Source organism: Phocoena phocoena, chromosome 1, assembly GCF_963924675.1.
Source record: "Phocoena phocoena chromosome 1, mPhoPho1.1, whole genome shotgun sequence".
NCBI classification, from domain to species: Eukaryota; Metazoa; Chordata; class Mammalia; order Artiodactyla; family Phocoenidae; genus Phocoena; species Phocoena phocoena.
Window position 1 is genome coordinate 149,037,722 of NC_089219.1, and position 17,234 is coordinate 149,054,955.

Here is a 17,234-nt window from a genome sequence, read left to right on the forward strand (position 1 = left end):
TCTCCATCCTTCAACCCATACCTACTAAATAAGCATTTAATCCATGCTTAATCCTAGTACATATCCTTAATGAGACATATGCTAACCTGCTTTTCTCCACCTAGTGTAAAAACTTGCAAACTGACTTATGCTGAGACTTCCTTTGCAGAGAAATAGAAGGTTTGACCTCTTCACTATGTATATCTGGGGAACCAGAGGAGCATCTTTCCCTGCTCTTTTCTCTCGACAGAAAAAATCTATTAACGGATAAAAAAGAACAGTACATATTCTTGCCTCAGATGAGTAATCAAAGGAAACAATGAAGTGTTTTCAGAGACTACTTAACTTTAGGGGAGATTTTGGAGCCAGACAAGATGATGAAGTCCAGTACTGCCCATGCTAGTTGTGAGAACTTGGCAAGTAACTTATGTTTTCTAAGCTTCTGTTCTCTCATTCCTAACATGGATGAAAATAATAGTAACACCTCTTGAGACAATCTGTAAAAGAAAGCCCATAGTGAGTCTTCCTTCATTTATTTATTAAACAAGTATTTATCGAGTGCTTTCTATGTCCCAAACATTATTCAATACTCTGGGATATGGCAATTGGCAAGTAGACAAAAACCTCTGTTGTTTTTTTACTTACCTCCTAATGTTTAATAAATATTAGCTATTATTTTTATTGTTATTAATGTTAGGCTAACTATGAGTATTCCAGGACTTTTATCTAGATGAAGCCTTTTTTTCTCTAATTGTTGTCAGTCAGTCACCTGTATTTACTAACGAATCACAAGCCCAGAGCCATGCTTTGGCATCTATAAGGAGGCTAAGGAAGGAGGGAGGACAGATTGAAGTCTTCGCCTCTGCCTTGAAGGAGTTCACATGCCTGTGTAAAGACTAACAAGGACAGAGTTCTCCTGGATTTAGTTATTTTTTTGGCTGTACTGTGCAGCATGTGGGATCTTAGTTCCCTGACCAGGGATTGAACCGTTGCCCCCTGCAGTGGAAGTATGGAGTCTTAACCACTGGACCACCAGAGAAGTTGAGGTCTCCTGGATTTAAGAAGCACACCTAAATTAACACACCACCCCTTCTTGCTTGTTTCTAATTACCTTGCAGTAATAATAAGAACTTGAGTGGATTTTCATCCTTGTCCATTGTAATCTGTCAAGAAAAACCACTGAACCATTCTAAGAGTTCCTGGAGGAGAAAAATCAGTGGCTGTATGTGAACATCTTGGGAAGAGCATACTTTAATAAATAAATGGATGCATGTTTCTTAAACTGACAAGAGTCCTTGTCAAATTCCCTGACAAGGGAACAAGTAGACGCATCTCAATGGTATGTATCAGATACATAACCTATCCATGTAACTACGTGACTTCAGACAGTTTGGACCTCCGAAGGGGATATCAACAAACTCTTTAATCAAAGACTTTATTTGATAGGTAACAAAACAGATGCAGAGAGGGCAGGTGACTTTAGCCAAGACTGTGCAGCTGGTGTATGGACCGCCTGGACTACAGCCTCAACTCAGTGTTTCTGTAGCCTCTTGATATCCTCTTTTGTCTGAGTGAAAACTCCTAGAGCTCAATGGTCTTTTTACTAAATGGTTTGTTCTGGACTCAGCCTAGCAGCACGACCTGAGGAAATCTGAGAAGGAGCTTTCCGATGCAGAGGGTGCTGACGGTGGGGTTAGACACATTTCCAGTTGAGGATGAAGAAAGGGGCTTTGCAGGTACCGCCTCAAACCACTCACTTTCTTAAGGAGTTCAGAAAACAGCTGCTGGCTTTTCTTCCCAGACCCCTCAGAATAGTTCAACGTTTTTTTTCTGGACAGATCGTAACGAACAGGGATGAAAATCCACTCATGTTCTTATTACTGAGAGGTAGCTGGGAACAAGCAAGAAAGGGGTGTGTATTTAATTTATGCATTTTCTTAATTCGAGTCCTTTTAATCCTTGCAAAGGGCTTCTGTCATCATGGAGGAGACAGTACTCCAAACTCCCCCAGTGTTGACTAAATTCCTCTCTAATGATTTTTGTTTCTGAAAAGATCCAGATTCACTTGTGAGGAGAGATTTTAAAAGGAGGTGCCACCTAGTGGCCTCTTTGATGATCAGCAGCCGACAGCAAAAAAGGCCAGTCGTTAAGGATAGCAGCTGCAGCCATTTATCTCAACGCTGACTAAATGTCCGGAAGAATCAGTACGTTTATGTTGGGAGCAACCTCCAGAGATTTCCTATCAAGACATCTGCCTCCCGTCAGCACGAATAATATGTCTTACACTTATAATGTTGTATAAAACACTTTTACAAATATTATCACATTTAATTCTCACATCAGCCCTGTGAATTCTGATATAATCATTATCTCTGTTTTAAAGATGAGGAGATGATCAGTCTTAATATAGGTTTCTTCAACAAAAGCACTCGACAAGCGAGAAATTAATTAGGAGCTTGAACCCAGGCTCTCCACACATAATTTACCACTTGAAATCACCCATCTACCAACCCCAGGAAAATCTAAGGAGACTTAAAGACTTAAAAGAGACATGTCCGGGCTTCCCTGGCGGCGCAGTGGTTGAGAGTCCGCCTGCCGTTGCAGGGGACACGGGTTCGTGCCCCGGGCCGGGAAGATCCCACATGCCACGGAGTGGCTGGGCCCGTGAGCCATGGCCGCTGAGGCTGCGCTTCTGGAGCCTGTGCTCTGCAACGGTAGAGGCCACAACAGTGAGAGGCCCGCGTACACAAAAAAACAAAACAAAACAAAAAACAAAAGAGACATGTCCGTGCCCGGTCTTACACTCCAACCCTTGCACAAGGATTGGATCAGTGTTTGGAACCAGTTTTTCATTAATGTTTTTGAGTTAGGAGGGGGTTTCTACCACCTGCAAATTCATCTCCAAATATTCCTTCAACAAATGAGCAAATCAAACTGTTTTGGCCGGCAGGAACGAGGCAGAATTGACATGGACTGGTGTTGGCAGGGAAGGGCTGCCGTGTCCATGTGGCAGTGACAGATGGGGCCATCCCAAAATACAGAAGAGGCTGCTGGCCACGTCAGAAGAGCCTTGTAAGAGGAAATTAAGCTGGATATCACCCCGCTATGGAATCACTGGGCACATCTCAGGTCCCAGGTTTAAATGTTCAATAGTCTTCAGGAGGAAAGTGAATTCATGAATAGGTCATCTGATAGTAGGATGAAAAAAAAGTGTTTGAAAAGTAAAAAAGAAAAAAAGTGTTCTACCCCCATCTGCTTGCCCAGCCCCTCATAGGTAAGGAAATATGTCTAGTCTTGTCTACCATTCCCTGCTGTCACCCTAGCCCAATCCTACTTTTATCACACCCTACAGGGTCTTCTGGTACTTGGATATTCAAGGACAGCAGCCCTCAGCAGCCTGTGCAATCACAGGACATTCTCTGAAAGAGAAGCAGTCTTGGGCAGTTTGGTTGTCTGAGAGAGGAAGCATTGTTAACGGAGGTCTTGACTTGTGGGCTGAAATAGTGAACTAGGGATGTGTTTGCTTTTTCTGGCTGTTACTTGTTAGAGAAAAAATATACTTATAAGGGAAAAATATTATCTCTGTTCCTAAGGGATAGGGCCAGACAGGAAGTTTTCTGAGATTCAAGCCAGATAAGAGTGCAAACCTTGTGGCACCAACAGGGTTCCTCTTCTGAGCACCCTGAAGTGGGTACCCATTGGCTTCTCACATGAAAGATGGGAAGAGACCTTCCCTCTGCTCAAGGAAGAGGCTGCCACTTGTGTCAGTTGAGTCCTTCAGAGGAAATTAAGCTGGATATAACCCCTGAAGAGTCTGTTTTGTTTTTGGTATCATCCCCTAGCAAAAACAAAGAAATCCAAGCCAGAGGTAGAGCTAAACTAGATGTATTGTGTTCGTTAGTGCTGGGGTTATAAGGTAAACTGGCTGTAACATGCAGCATACCCTCAACCCCATTTTCCTATGTCTCAGCCTGCTTCTAACCCCATCAGGGCAGGCAGAGAGCCCATTCACTAACCCAGAGCCTATGTGTCAAGGCTCACACATACATTTAGCCCTTTCCTCCTTTGGGAATTTCAGTCAATTCCCTGACCCTCCCAGTCACTTACCTTGCTTCTCAAAATTCAGGAAGTCTGGTATAAGTCCCCGCTGTCTAGGCAAACAGAATGAAGCAGGAGATATTAAGGGTTAATAAAAGATCTAAAGGTTTCTCATCTCTTTCTTTGAATTGGTTTTGCTCTTCCTTAGTCTTGGATACCCCAGAGTGATTATAGAGCCCCTTCCTCTGCTGAATAATCTGTCATTGTAATTAGGGGAGAGGGGTTCGGGGTCATTTTACAAAGATGTTGGTGGATAGACTAGACTCTCAGATTTTGAGACACTCCAGAGCCCGGCTCAGCTCATGTGTCCAGTGCCTTGCTAATAACAGTAATAGCTAGGGCACCTCCAAGAGCACTGACAATAATAATAATGTCACACACTCATTCAATCCAAGATGTTTTAAAAGTTTAAAGAATTTATTATGTGTCAGGCATCTTCCTAGGTACTTAGAATTCATCAGGCAACAAAACAGTAAACATTCCTGTGCTCATGACACTTTCATTATAGTTCACAAAGGTTTTTGCCCGTTTGCCTTATTGAAGCTTTGCAAGAACGTCTAAGAGTGTTGACATCTGAACTCCCTGTTTCTACAGATGAAAGACTTTATTTTCCTGCTCCTTGTATCCTTGAACAGTTGTCCTCATGCCCAGGTCAAAATTCTGGCTAACCTTAGTCCATAATGTCTTTCTTGATTTTCTCTGTTAATATTTATGTCAACACATCGATTTTATTTCCACTGTAACAGTTTGGTGTTTTTGGAAGAACAAAAGATCCAGAAGAAACTTGAGCTCAAATGCATTCTCTACCACTCACTAGCTGAGTAGCCTTAGTTAAGTCTCTTTATTCCAGTTTCATCATAAATAAAATTGATTCTGGCAGTGGAAAGCTGGAGGAAGGACCTCGGCTCTTGTCTTCTTTGAAGAAAGAATTCAGCAAAAGAAACCAAGATTATGAAAAAGATAAAAGCATTTATTAGAAGCAAAGTACATGTGGACAAAACAAAATAAATGTGGAAGAGCACACAGGTGAGGTCGGAGTGAGTTGCCCACAATAGGGGCAGCTTCGCTTGCTTATACAGGGGCAGTTAGTTTTCCAGTGTTTTGGTTTTTTTTTTTCTGGTTAATCATCTCCATATTTGGTCCTTGTATGGGCACACCTCTCAGCCAAGATGGATTCCACGTGGCATCTTCTCCCTCCTTTTGTCCTTCCCCTAGACTGAGGGCCTTCTCTGTGCATGTGTTGGGTTGGGAAATCCACAAGAATGCACCCAATCGGGGCCCAATGCTCCCACTGGTATCCATCTAGAAGCATCAGCAGGAGACAAGCTGCAGCTGCTCAGCCTGGGGCCTATATATCTCCTACCTCAAAGTGGTACAATGAGACTATAATAAGACATCTATGACACCACACTTAGGGAAGTACTAAGTTGATGGTACTGTGCTTCCTGCAAATGTGGCATAGAGAGCTTGGCAGCAAAATCGATCCAGTGGACTTCTATCTTGAAAATGAACTTATGAGGATAATAAATTCTAAGCTCAGCTATTGAGATAAATATACATATACATATATGTGTGTGTGTGTGTATGTGTATATATATATATTCTTTTTTTTTTCTGTGAATGGAAACAAGATGAGAATAGAAGCCAATTCTCTAGTGGACAATTGAAGGGACCATTTGATAAGTGGGGACATCAGTTTAGTCTTAGCAGAGAAAGAGAAATTTCAGTGTCAAGGTGATATCAGAACTTCTTTAGCCACTTTGAGAAACCCAGGTCTGGGAGAGGAATTGAGTGGCCCTATAATTCATCCCTCTGCCCCAGGGCAGGACGGCCATGTGGACATTGAATGGCTTCTGGGTAGTTGCCAGTGACAACTCACATCTTGTTAGACTGTTAAGAGCAGAAGACAAAGAAGACACTAGAAACTTGGATTTAACTTCTTTATTTCTTCAATCAATGCCCTAGAATAGATGAAGAACAGGTACAGCAAGTAGCAGGCAACCTGCTCTTGGGAGGCTATACTTACCTAGACCCTGGGATTCCCTCACTGCAAAATCAACCTAAGCCTTGGGTCCCTTCTCAAGGAAGCCTGATACACAAAAGAAGCCTCTGCCTTCTAACAAAGCTGCCCCTGTCAGGATGGGAGGCTGGAGTACAGTCACCTCTTCCACAGAGAAGAGAAAAATGACATGAGAACAGCTTGGATGGGAATAATATTTCAGGCATGGCTAGCTGTTAAAAACGAGCTAATTCAGAAGAGGCACATTTAAATAAATATAATGCAAAGGCATAATGGCACGAGATAATAGTTCTGAATGGGGAATTCTAATGACTTCAAGTGCATTTCACAGGGCAATTAATACACATAGCAATGCTGCAGCGTTCAGCAAAAGGGGAGGGAAAAACAGTGTCGGGAGCAAAAGAAGGGGAGATGGTGGCAACTGATAAAATAGGATTTGATTTTCTTTGCAGAAGGAGTGATTCTTACAAATATAATAAAAGAGAAAAATAAGTGTGTCAGGTTTTATAATTCAGCTTGTAAAATTTAGAGTGATTAGTTTTTGAAGAGGGCAATTAGTCCTCTTTTTCATATTCATATGGAGATTTTCTGGTTACTCCCTTCCCCCACCACAAACTAAAAATATATCCAATTCCCATCAAACTGAAGCCTCATCCCCTTCAATTCAGGAAGGGAGTTCTCTCTGCTGATTGGTACATGCAAATGCTCAGGATTCTCTTTAAGAAACTATACATCTTTATTGATTCCACTGTAAGCTAACAGAGGAGGTGTATGATTCTTTAGGGGCTGAGGAAGACTTCTGATGACAGCAAAGAGGGAGATTACACAGGGCAAGAGCCTGGCCCCCTGAGACAGACAGAGGACATCTTATTTGCCTGTGTCTTCTTTTTCATTATTGCTCGGGTGTGTGTGTGTGTGTGTGTGTGTGTGTGTGTAGGGAGAGAAAGAAAGAAAGAAAGAAGAGAAAGAAAGAAAGAAAGAAAGAAAGAAAGAAAGAAAGAAAGAAAGAAAGAAAGAAAGAAAGAGAGAAAGAAAAAGAAAGAAAGAAAAAGAAAGAAAGGGAGAGAGAGAGAGAGGAAAGAAGGAAAGGAAGGAGGAAATGAGGGAGAGAAGGAGAGAAAGATTGAAAGAGGGAGAGAGAAAGGAAAGTTCTAAGGCGATGAGAATTCCTCGTTGTCTGGTTTGGTGGAGGCCTAGAGGATAATTTTAAGGCAGCTAGCAAGCATAGGGATTTTTCCCCCCTTTTTGTTTATATTTTTTTCAAGTATTTCCTAGAGCAAACAAAACTAGAAACGAATGAACAAAGTCCAAAACCCACACACAGTCAAAACCTACCTCAGCACAAAAGGGAGAGGCCCTTATGGCCCATCTGGTTTGCTTCCATCTCCTCAGTACACTAATTTCTGTTGTGTTTTTGTATATGTGTGTGCTTTTTTTTTTTCCAAAACTCAGTCATTTTCCTAATGTTTTGTACTAAGAATCTCTTTGGTCAGCTTCCAAATCTCTTGTTGTAGCATTCTTCTCACATCCTGATCCGGTTAAGGGTTTTGGTCCCTCCTGATGTTACCTCCACACTCTTTAAGCCAGTTTTTCTCCCTCTCAAGTGCTTTGTTTTTTAACTCCTCCTCCCCCCACCATCACTACCACACACACAAAAACTCACTTTGACTAGGAATAGATGAAGATAAGTGGCCATTTTGGCTCCTTCCACACGTGAAAATATTTACAGATTTTGCCTGCATACGATTTTGCTCAGGGCTGCTAAGCCTGAAAGAAGTTAATTATTCAAGATCACAATGTTAATAAGAAGTAGAACTAGAGTCTGCATTCAGGTCTGTCTGCCTCCAAATTCCACACTCCTTCCAACATACCTTGGCTTCCCAGCTTGTAGGTCTTGAGTACTTTTAAAGGAGAAGTTCCTAATTTTTTTGTAAGAAGAAACTGCTTTTGATTTCTCCTGAAAAGGGAGGAAAATTAGAGAAATAAATTGACTACAAGAAGACAATACTCGTTCTCCATTCCTGGTGTTCCTTTCCATCTGGAGTGATATCCATTAGCATAACACTCCTCAGCTCCCTTCTCCATCCTCTCTTTTTGGGATCTATATGCCTGTAGGGTGTGCATTACAGGGGCCTCCCCTATGAGGAAGGCCGGTCTCTTTTCTATGTCTCAGAAAAAAGTGTTCTTAATTCTGGGGTTCAATTTTAAGAAGCCTAAGTCACATTTTCTAACAATTCTATAGTAAATAATAAAGCTGATATTTTGGTCTCTACTTCCCTGTCTCTGCCCTTCACTTGGTTGAAAAATCAGGTGAAGAAAAAGTATTATCTATCTCAGCCCCTCAACTGTTGATGCTGAGTGCCTCCTCTGACCCAGTCATGGTGCTAGACTTAACATTTGCTAACTTCATCTAGGGATATGGCACCTAGTGGCTATGAAAAAAAGGTGCTGATCTTATTCAATTGACTATGGATACTAAAAACACTCATCAGAATGACTCAGGAGTCTCAGCCTGGAATTTTCGAAAACTGGAATTGGGGTACAAGCAAATGGGTATGGATAATTACATTTTGTGTAAATATGCATATATGTATTTTTCTAGGAAAGGTCTATAGCTCTAATCAGATACTCAGAGGGTCTCTGATCACCTAAAATTATGCTGTAGGTTGGAAAGTCAATGACGGGTACCAACTTGGAAATAAAATCTTCAAGATCAGCTGATAGATTCTTGTCCTAAGCCACTATTACTGCTTTCCTGTAATTTCAGTGTCTCCAAATTCTGTTCTGATAATCACAACTAGAGACTGGGAAATTTACTTAAATTCAAGAAGAACAAATTCCTGTGGTCTGTAAATTATCATTGAGAGTTCTTTATATATTAAATTACAGAGTATAGGGAGGGTCAACACCCAAGCCTTGGAACCCTGTTCCATCCTCTCCTGTCTGGGTTTCCCTGTCCTTTGCCTATGATCGTGATTTTCTCCACTTGACAAAAGTTCATAACTACCCTGAAGTGGAGAGTAATTTCCTGCTTTGGCCTTCCTCCTGCCTTTTTGGAGACACATTAAGCAACTCCCTGCAGGGAACTTGCATTCTCCAAAGATGGCCCCCATGTTGTCCTTGAGAGGAAACTAGACATCATAGTACATGGCAGTTTAATTCATAAATAAATATTAAATGTGCCACCAGATGGTTCATTAGCCAGTTGTTATGGCAATCAGCATTTCAGCCAATTAAAAACCTTTCCCAAGATTTTAAAATTTGTTGATTGTGAAGACATGAAGCACTTGAAGACCATGCGGATACAATTGAATGCAAGAGGCATCTCTGCTTTGGGACAGGAGGGAGCTGGCAGGGATAGGGAAGGGAGGAAAAGGCAAGGGCACATCAGTGTGATGCAGACACCAGAATGAAGATAAAGGATGTTGGGAGAGGAAGACATTTTCATTAATCTCTGCCCTGTATATAAATATCTCCTCCAGTGTAGTAAGAAACTAAAGGAGTTATTCATCATATGTTTTATTTTTGGTAGATTCCTCCCAATGGCAGTGGCTGTATCTTGATGACTTTTATGTCACTGCTTGGCACATAGTAGGTGGCAATTTATAGTAATGAAAAATAGTTTAACTATGATCATCATAATAAATTGCAATCAATAGCAAGAAATATAAAGTATTCTTGTTCTGTTATAGAAATCAGGGACAAATCATGTCATGGGGCTTAGATGAGAGCCGGTGAAGGAGGCTGCTCTGTGGTCCTGAGGATTCTGGCTAGGGCAGGAGCACCTCATTGGTTCTGCTTCCATCTGTGGCTAGGATTGAGTGGTAAGGAATGAACCGGTGACTGAGAGTGTGGAGGACAGTAATGAGCCCCACACTGTACTTCTGCCACATGCTGTCTCGCCAGTTTCAGTGATCTGTGCATGCATGGATATACTGCTTCCCAACCTAAATCTAATCCTTTCTAGGACTGGTATTCAAGAGTCCTACTCAAGTGGGCTGGGGGTGAGGCTGGCCTGGCTGGGCACTAGCCAAAGGGCAGACCTCAGAGGTTGGATTTGGAATAGGAAAATCTAAGCTAACAAACTTCTGCCTAAGATGCTAGGAGATGAGGAAGACCAGAGGCATGAGTGAAGACAAATTTTACAGTGAAAGACTTAAATCCAACCGGGATGGTATAAAGGAACTCAGATGGCTGCAGAGACAAGCATTCTAAGTTAATGAAAACAGACAGACATAGACAAGGAGCTAGGGCCCATATTCCACTGATCTTTGTATCCCCATCAGCTTATACACTGTCTGTCACATAGTAGGTCCTCAGCAAAAGTTGATTAAACCAACAGCCATACTTTTCATCACCTCAGTGCGTGCTAAACCATGTCATGTACCAGTAACTGAGAGAATTAAAATACTGAAATCTATTTTGGGCTTCTTCATTCCCTTCCTGGAGAATCCTTTTTCAATGATAATATCCAGAATCAAGACTTTCCTTCATCCTTAGTCTCTGATCAAATGAATTTTCCAGGGAGGTGGACTCCCTCAACACCAGAATCAAATGCTATTCAGGGACCCAGTCCAGGGGACAGTGGAGGGTCTGGGATTCCCACCTCACTGGCTGCCAAGAGATCTGGCTCTGCTCCTGGCTTTTCATGAAGCCCCCTCCCCCCACCCCGTATCTCTCCACAGAGCTGTCTGGACCCCTCCACACAGAAATCTGATGGCTGTGAAATTGTACCGATACAGCAAAGGGAAAGGAAGTGCAAAAACTAACTTCCCCAGACAATCAGAGCAGATGATTTTAATGAGGGCTTGGAAATGGGAAACAAACGACACCAAATTAGTCTCGCTCCCATTTGTCAACTGTGTTGGTGAAAGCACTAAGCCTCTGTCTGAGTCAGCAGTGGTGGAGCTGAAGGCTGCTTCTAGTTTCATGAAATTTCTCTCACAGGAGCCCCCCACATTCTTTTCCCAGAGCTGCTCTTCCCACTTGCTCAGGAGTCTGTTCAAATTGCTTCAAGGCAGCCAGGGCCCATCACTGCTAGCTCACAACTGCTTTAAATTTCCTCTGGGTAGACGTACAGATCACCGAAGGAAAAGAGGGTCCCAGAGCCCATGAGCGACTCAGATAAAGGTAAAGGCCAGAACAAAGGTACGTACATTTCCCAAACTCTGTCCCTAGACCAGGGGACTTCTGGGTAGGCTGCACTTAAACATGACACAGTTTCTCTATTTCCCTCTCAATCATATATCACTTTTCTCCATCCTGTCTGATTTTATCTCCTGGCAACCCCTAGGTATTAAAAAATATGTCCATGGGAGATCATTGGGTGGGCAGAAGTGGACTGTTGCTCCACAATTCACAAAGCAGAATAATACCAATAAAAATGCTTCCGTGTGCAGCTGGGTGGGAGAGGCTGAGCTCCTCTGAAACAGGCTAGGGTCAGAGTGGTGAACAGAAAGGACTATAATAGATTATTACATTAAGCAAGAAGAAATTGTTTCCGTGCTGGAAGGAAGGAAAGTCATTAACTCGGAGGGCCCAGTTATCAGGGAAAATGATATCACATCTACAGTGTGTTTTGGATTGCAATTTAAGAGGAAAAATTGGAAAAGAATTTGATGTGGGGTGAAAGGTGTTGGATTGACAGCTCGGGGAAGTGGACTATGTTGTTGCTTTGCCTTCCTCTTGGTCTCTGTATATGTCTTGGTCTGTGAGTCTCACTCACCTGCTCTGACGTTCTTTCCTTCCTCTTCAAAGGAGACTATGTAGAGAAGAGACTGAGGTGAATTCCATCCCTTTCTATTTCTGAAAGCTTGGACGTTTCTAAAGCTTGGAGGTTTCTCAGTTTTCAAATCCATACCCGTATTCTAGTTTGGCTCTTAGTTTACAGGGAAATTCTAAGGCTTCCAGTCTGCCTTTGCTACTTTGGGTGTCACCATGTAAGAATTGCTTGGCTAGAACAGGAGTGGGGTTAACCCAGGAAACAAGGGAGTGTGCATAGCAGAAGTAAATAACTTGGGGTGAATCATTTGACCAATGTTTCACTGAAAGCTTACCATGTGTAGAATGCTGGATTCCATGCATGAAAGACATAAAGATGAACATGACCTAATGCTCCCTCAAGAAAGTTATCACTTAGATGTGCAGATAACACACACATTACAGGGTAATCTAGAAATATCAGGCAGTCCAAGGTCACAGTCACTGAAGAAACTATCTTCTTTTGCTGTCTTTCACTCAGCCCACTCCCAGTCCTTCCACATCCATTTAGGGAATGAATCATCCATTAGGTGAATCAATTTGAGTTAGATATTTAGAGTATAGGAACCTACTACCCAGAGGTCTGCTAATCACATTCCTGTAGCACAACTACCTTGTCTAGTTTGATAGATAAATTTATAATTGTGTAAAGTCTTCACAGACTTAGTACCACAAACTCAGTCCTCCCTAGCCCAGGATATTTCATTACTTGGTTCCTGAGAAGTGTAGTTTTTCTTTCTGGTTTTACCATGCTGCTTTAATTATATAGTAGGATAATCTGCCCTAAACTTAAAAATACATTTGATTAAATAAAGAAGTGGTACTGGGTGAATAGGAAACTCTGCTCCATGAAGTCATGCAGGGACCGAAGCTGGCTGCTCAGCACTTCCATCCTCAGCATGGGGCTTCTATGTTCAGGTCCAAGGCAGCTACTCCAGATGTCACCACATCCCAACAGCAGGGCAGGAGAAAGCGAGAATGCAGGAGACATTGTTACATTATAAAATCATGGATCAGGTGCTATACACATCACTTCAACTTGCATTATACTGGCCAAAACTTAGTAACATGAGCATATCTAGCTGCAAGGGAGGCAGGAAAATGTAGGTTCTAGCAGGAAACTCATATGCCCAAGTAAAACTGGGATTCTATTACTGAAAAGAAGAAAAGGAAAAAGAATATGGGGATAAAATTAGTTCTCTCTTCCATGCTATTCTTTCCCATACTCCTGCCAACCAAAACCTTCTCTCTATTATCCTGGACGCTGAAGAATCAGTTATACTCTTTTCTCCCTTTGGTTTTCCAGTCCCCTTAGTCCTTAATCAGGTAGGGTGTGCTCTGACTTAATTTGAGTCTTTGAATCTTAAAACTGTACTGGAACCCTCAAAACCCTCTATAACCACTGTTCTTTCATCAACCACCTTTTCATTTGCTGAATTTATATTGGGACTTATGAAGTGTCCCATCTTGGACTGATACAAAAATAAACAGAGAAATATGGTTTCTGACTTGAAAGGTCTTCCATCCCTCAGTTACCCTTGCTCCTTGCTAACTTCTTTATTCTCACGTGGGTCTTATCTCACTCTTCCCTTGGTTCTTCTTGCTGGTCTATTGTTTTCCAAAACAAACACCTGGGATTTTTCTGGCATTGTCTTTGTACCCTGCTCTGTTTCACCCAGAAAAAACTCTTGATCACCACCAGTGATCATTCAATGTACACATTCATCCAATTATTCATTTGCCACAATCTAAAGTCTGTGCCTCCTCTGTGTGGACTCTGTTCTAGACACTGGGTCCACAGTGGCCACCCGCACAGTCTCTGCTATCACAGAGATCACTCTTGCCCATGAGACAGGCAGTAAACAAATTCAAGTGCACTTATAATTAAAAAGTGTACAAAGTGTCTTGAAAAAACAAGACTGTCATGAGAGAGAATAACGAGGAGGACCTACTTAAGACTGGAGTTAGTCTGGGGACATGACATCAACTCTAGAACCTAAAGGAAGAGCAGTGCTATCCAGGCAGAGTAAGGAGAACAGCATTTCAGGCAGAACACCACATAGAGAAAGCCCCGAGATAGAAAAGAACTCAAGTATTTGAGGGACTGAAAGAAAGGCAATGTAACTGAGACTCAAATAGTATAGCCACAGGAGATGAAGATAGGGATTGGCAGGTTGGCCTGAGGTGATGGCAGAATACACAAGCTTTTTGAAATGGAAACCTGCTGAAAGATTTTAACAGGCCAAGTGACAAGTTCTGCCTTATGTTTTAAAGTTCACTCTGCTGTGGAGAGAATGGATTCTGAGGTGGCAAGAATGGAAGAAAAAGGAGACTAATTAGAAAAGTACCATCACATTTCTAAGGAATAAAGGTGGCCTGGACCAGGATGGATATGGTGATGGGGAGGATCACGGTGTCACACTAGACTAGGGCTGGGGTAAAATTCACCTCTGACCTGTTTTCATAAATAAAGGACTATTGGAACACAGATACTCCCATTCGCTTCCTTATCATCTATGGCTACTTTTGGTCTTTAATAGGAGAGATGAGTAGTTATGACAAAGACTGTATGGCCCACAAAACCTAACCTATTCACTTTCTGGGCCTTCATAGGCTCTGCTGAGTCCTGGTTTTTTGTTTGTTTGTTTGTTTTAATTTTTGTCAGAGTATAGTTGATTTACAATATTGTGTTAATTTCTGCTGTACAGCAAAGTGAATCAGTTATACATATACATATATCCAGTCTTTTTTTAGATTCTTTTCCTATATAAGCCATTACAGAGTATTGAGTAGAGTTTCCTGTGCTATACAGTAGGTCCTTATTTGTTATCTATTTTATATATAGTAGTGTGTATATGAGTCCTATTTTAGACAATACCCTCAAAAGGTAGACAATGTACGGTGGAAGTTAGTCAACCTTCTTACTCAATAATTTTTCTAACTTTCTAAAAATCTTCTCTTTATTATACACTAGAAATATCTACCTTTTGCCAGCTTGGGGACAAATAAGAAAGAGTTAAAAAGAACTTCCTATGAACTGAGGAAACCTGAATGAGTAAGAAGGAAACCCAGATAGCCACAGCCTTGCTGAATTTCTATTGGTGTTAAAAGGAGCTACTGACTATGGAAAGAAGCTATGCCCATTGGTATTTCTCCATTAGAAATACCTGGAGTAAACCCCATACCTTCAGATCTCCTGGTAGCTGCAATAGCTCGGGCCCTGCACACTGAAATAGCAATCTACCAAATTGCTTCCTAACTCAACAAACATCACTCACAGCCCTATTATGGCTGGAAGGCTTTTAAATAAAACTGTCTATAAAGATCACAAAATAAACCTATGGAGCAACCTCTTCACTACTTACTTCTGTTCCCCACAAATTCCTCACCCTTTCCTACAGAGAAGGTTTGTGTTTCCAAACAGGTGCCTCTTTAGAGCTCTCCTAGAGAATAGCTGAATGCAGCCATCTCTGTCTTCCCTCAGTGCAGCCGAACCTCAAGAAGCCACTTTTCACAAATGATGTGACATTGAAGTACTCATGATTTTAGCTCCTTCCTCAGAATGTATCCCTCTAGTCAAGGCACCAGGTATTTTTCACTCAGGCTGGAAGTCAGGACTAATTGTAAGCCTTCCACTTTAGTCTCTCCTGCAGGCTGTATCCTCTGTATTAAAAGTATATGTAGTTTATCCATCTTTCAGGCAAATAGCCATTGTGTTCCCACCCAAGGTAAGACTCTATTTTGTCCAGGAAAAATTACTTTAAGTTGATTCGGAAGGAGATTGATGTGAGAAGAGAGACAGAATTCCTTAGCTATGAGAGAGATTAACAAATCAAATGAATGGACACAAACAGCATTGTTCTGGCCAAATGGAATGCTGGGGGCTCATGCCAGGGAGGGTGGTTAGCTGAGGGACTGACTGGTCTATATCCAGATCACTGAGTCCGTGGGAGTGTGGGCTCAATGTCTAAGGCATAAGTATCTCCCAAAGGATATTGTTAAAATGTAGATTCTATACCAGTAGGTGGGGGTGGGCTCTGAGATTCTGAAATTCTAACAAGCTCTCAGGTGATGCCAGTGCCACTGGTCCTTGGGCCACACATTGAGTACCAAGGGCATAAGGATCTAACTTTAGGGTCCACATGTATGTGCATTCAAGATTTTAAGATTACATGGATTATCTATATCTGTTTGGAGTCTAAATCATCCACCAGTGCTCATAGGGGATGATGATGTAGGGGATCTGAGAAACAGAGTGCAGACTCAGGAGAGGAGCTACAAAGAACTGGGCAAAATATAGTATGTTCCCTGGTGGATATGCTGGGATTATCTGCAAAAAACGTAACAAGAGATCTTGGCCCCAAATAACAAGGCATAAGGGCGGGCTAGCAAGATTGGCCATACTAATGACCTGAGCCAGGGAAGCAGGAGCATTAGAGGGCTGACCCCAGTATGGTGTAAGGGCTAAGAGCATGGACTCAACTATCAGGGAAACTGGACTGGAAATTTGGCTCCATCACTCTGAGACTCTGGGCAAACATAGACTTGCCCCAACATGGGAGCAGGGTACCTGGATTATTTATATCCTCAAACCCATTTGTCATTAAGGGCTGTCCCCTCAGAGATGTAAATTCCTAAACACTTCTGGTTCCCTGCACACACAAGAAAAGGAGGTTCTGGAACCTTAGGGTAGTCCTTTGATAAAGAACCAGGGGCTGGCTGCTGTGAGTAGAAGCACAGTCAAAATTGTTTGCACAAAATTGATAAATGGCAAAGGAAGCCAAAGGGATATAAGAAGCACTTTGCATTATCCGCTAAATCATGAAAAGACCTTAGCATGGTTTCTCACAATCCTAAGTCATCATTAAAATCTCTCTTTATTATATACAGTGTATAAATAAATTTATCTGAAAAGACAAAGAAGGACAAGGGGGAGATGAGGGATCCATCCATGGCACACCAGGCAGTGAGACCAGGACAGACTTTGCAAATCCAACATGTCATTAGGGAACCTGGAATTCAGTTAGTGAGCAACCTAAATGGCCGGAAATCCTTAAGACCCACCTATTGATGCTGATCAATAAGCAGCCTCATGAACGTTCCTTTCATTCCAGGGATTCAACACTGAAAGTGTGTTTCCGGATGTGAGTGGGCATACCCTATTGCTTGTGGCTTAGAGAGTGGATAACCTCTCTGGGCTCCATTTTCTCATCTTTACGGTGAGAGGTCCTCCAGCTCTAAAATGTGTGATTTAATATAGCACTAAGTATAAGACAAACACTCCACAAATTCTAAGGCACATTCTCCACAGTCACATATCCCCAGTGTTAGGTATTTTCTTTCCTCATTAAAACAGTGTCACAGAATATTTTCATTT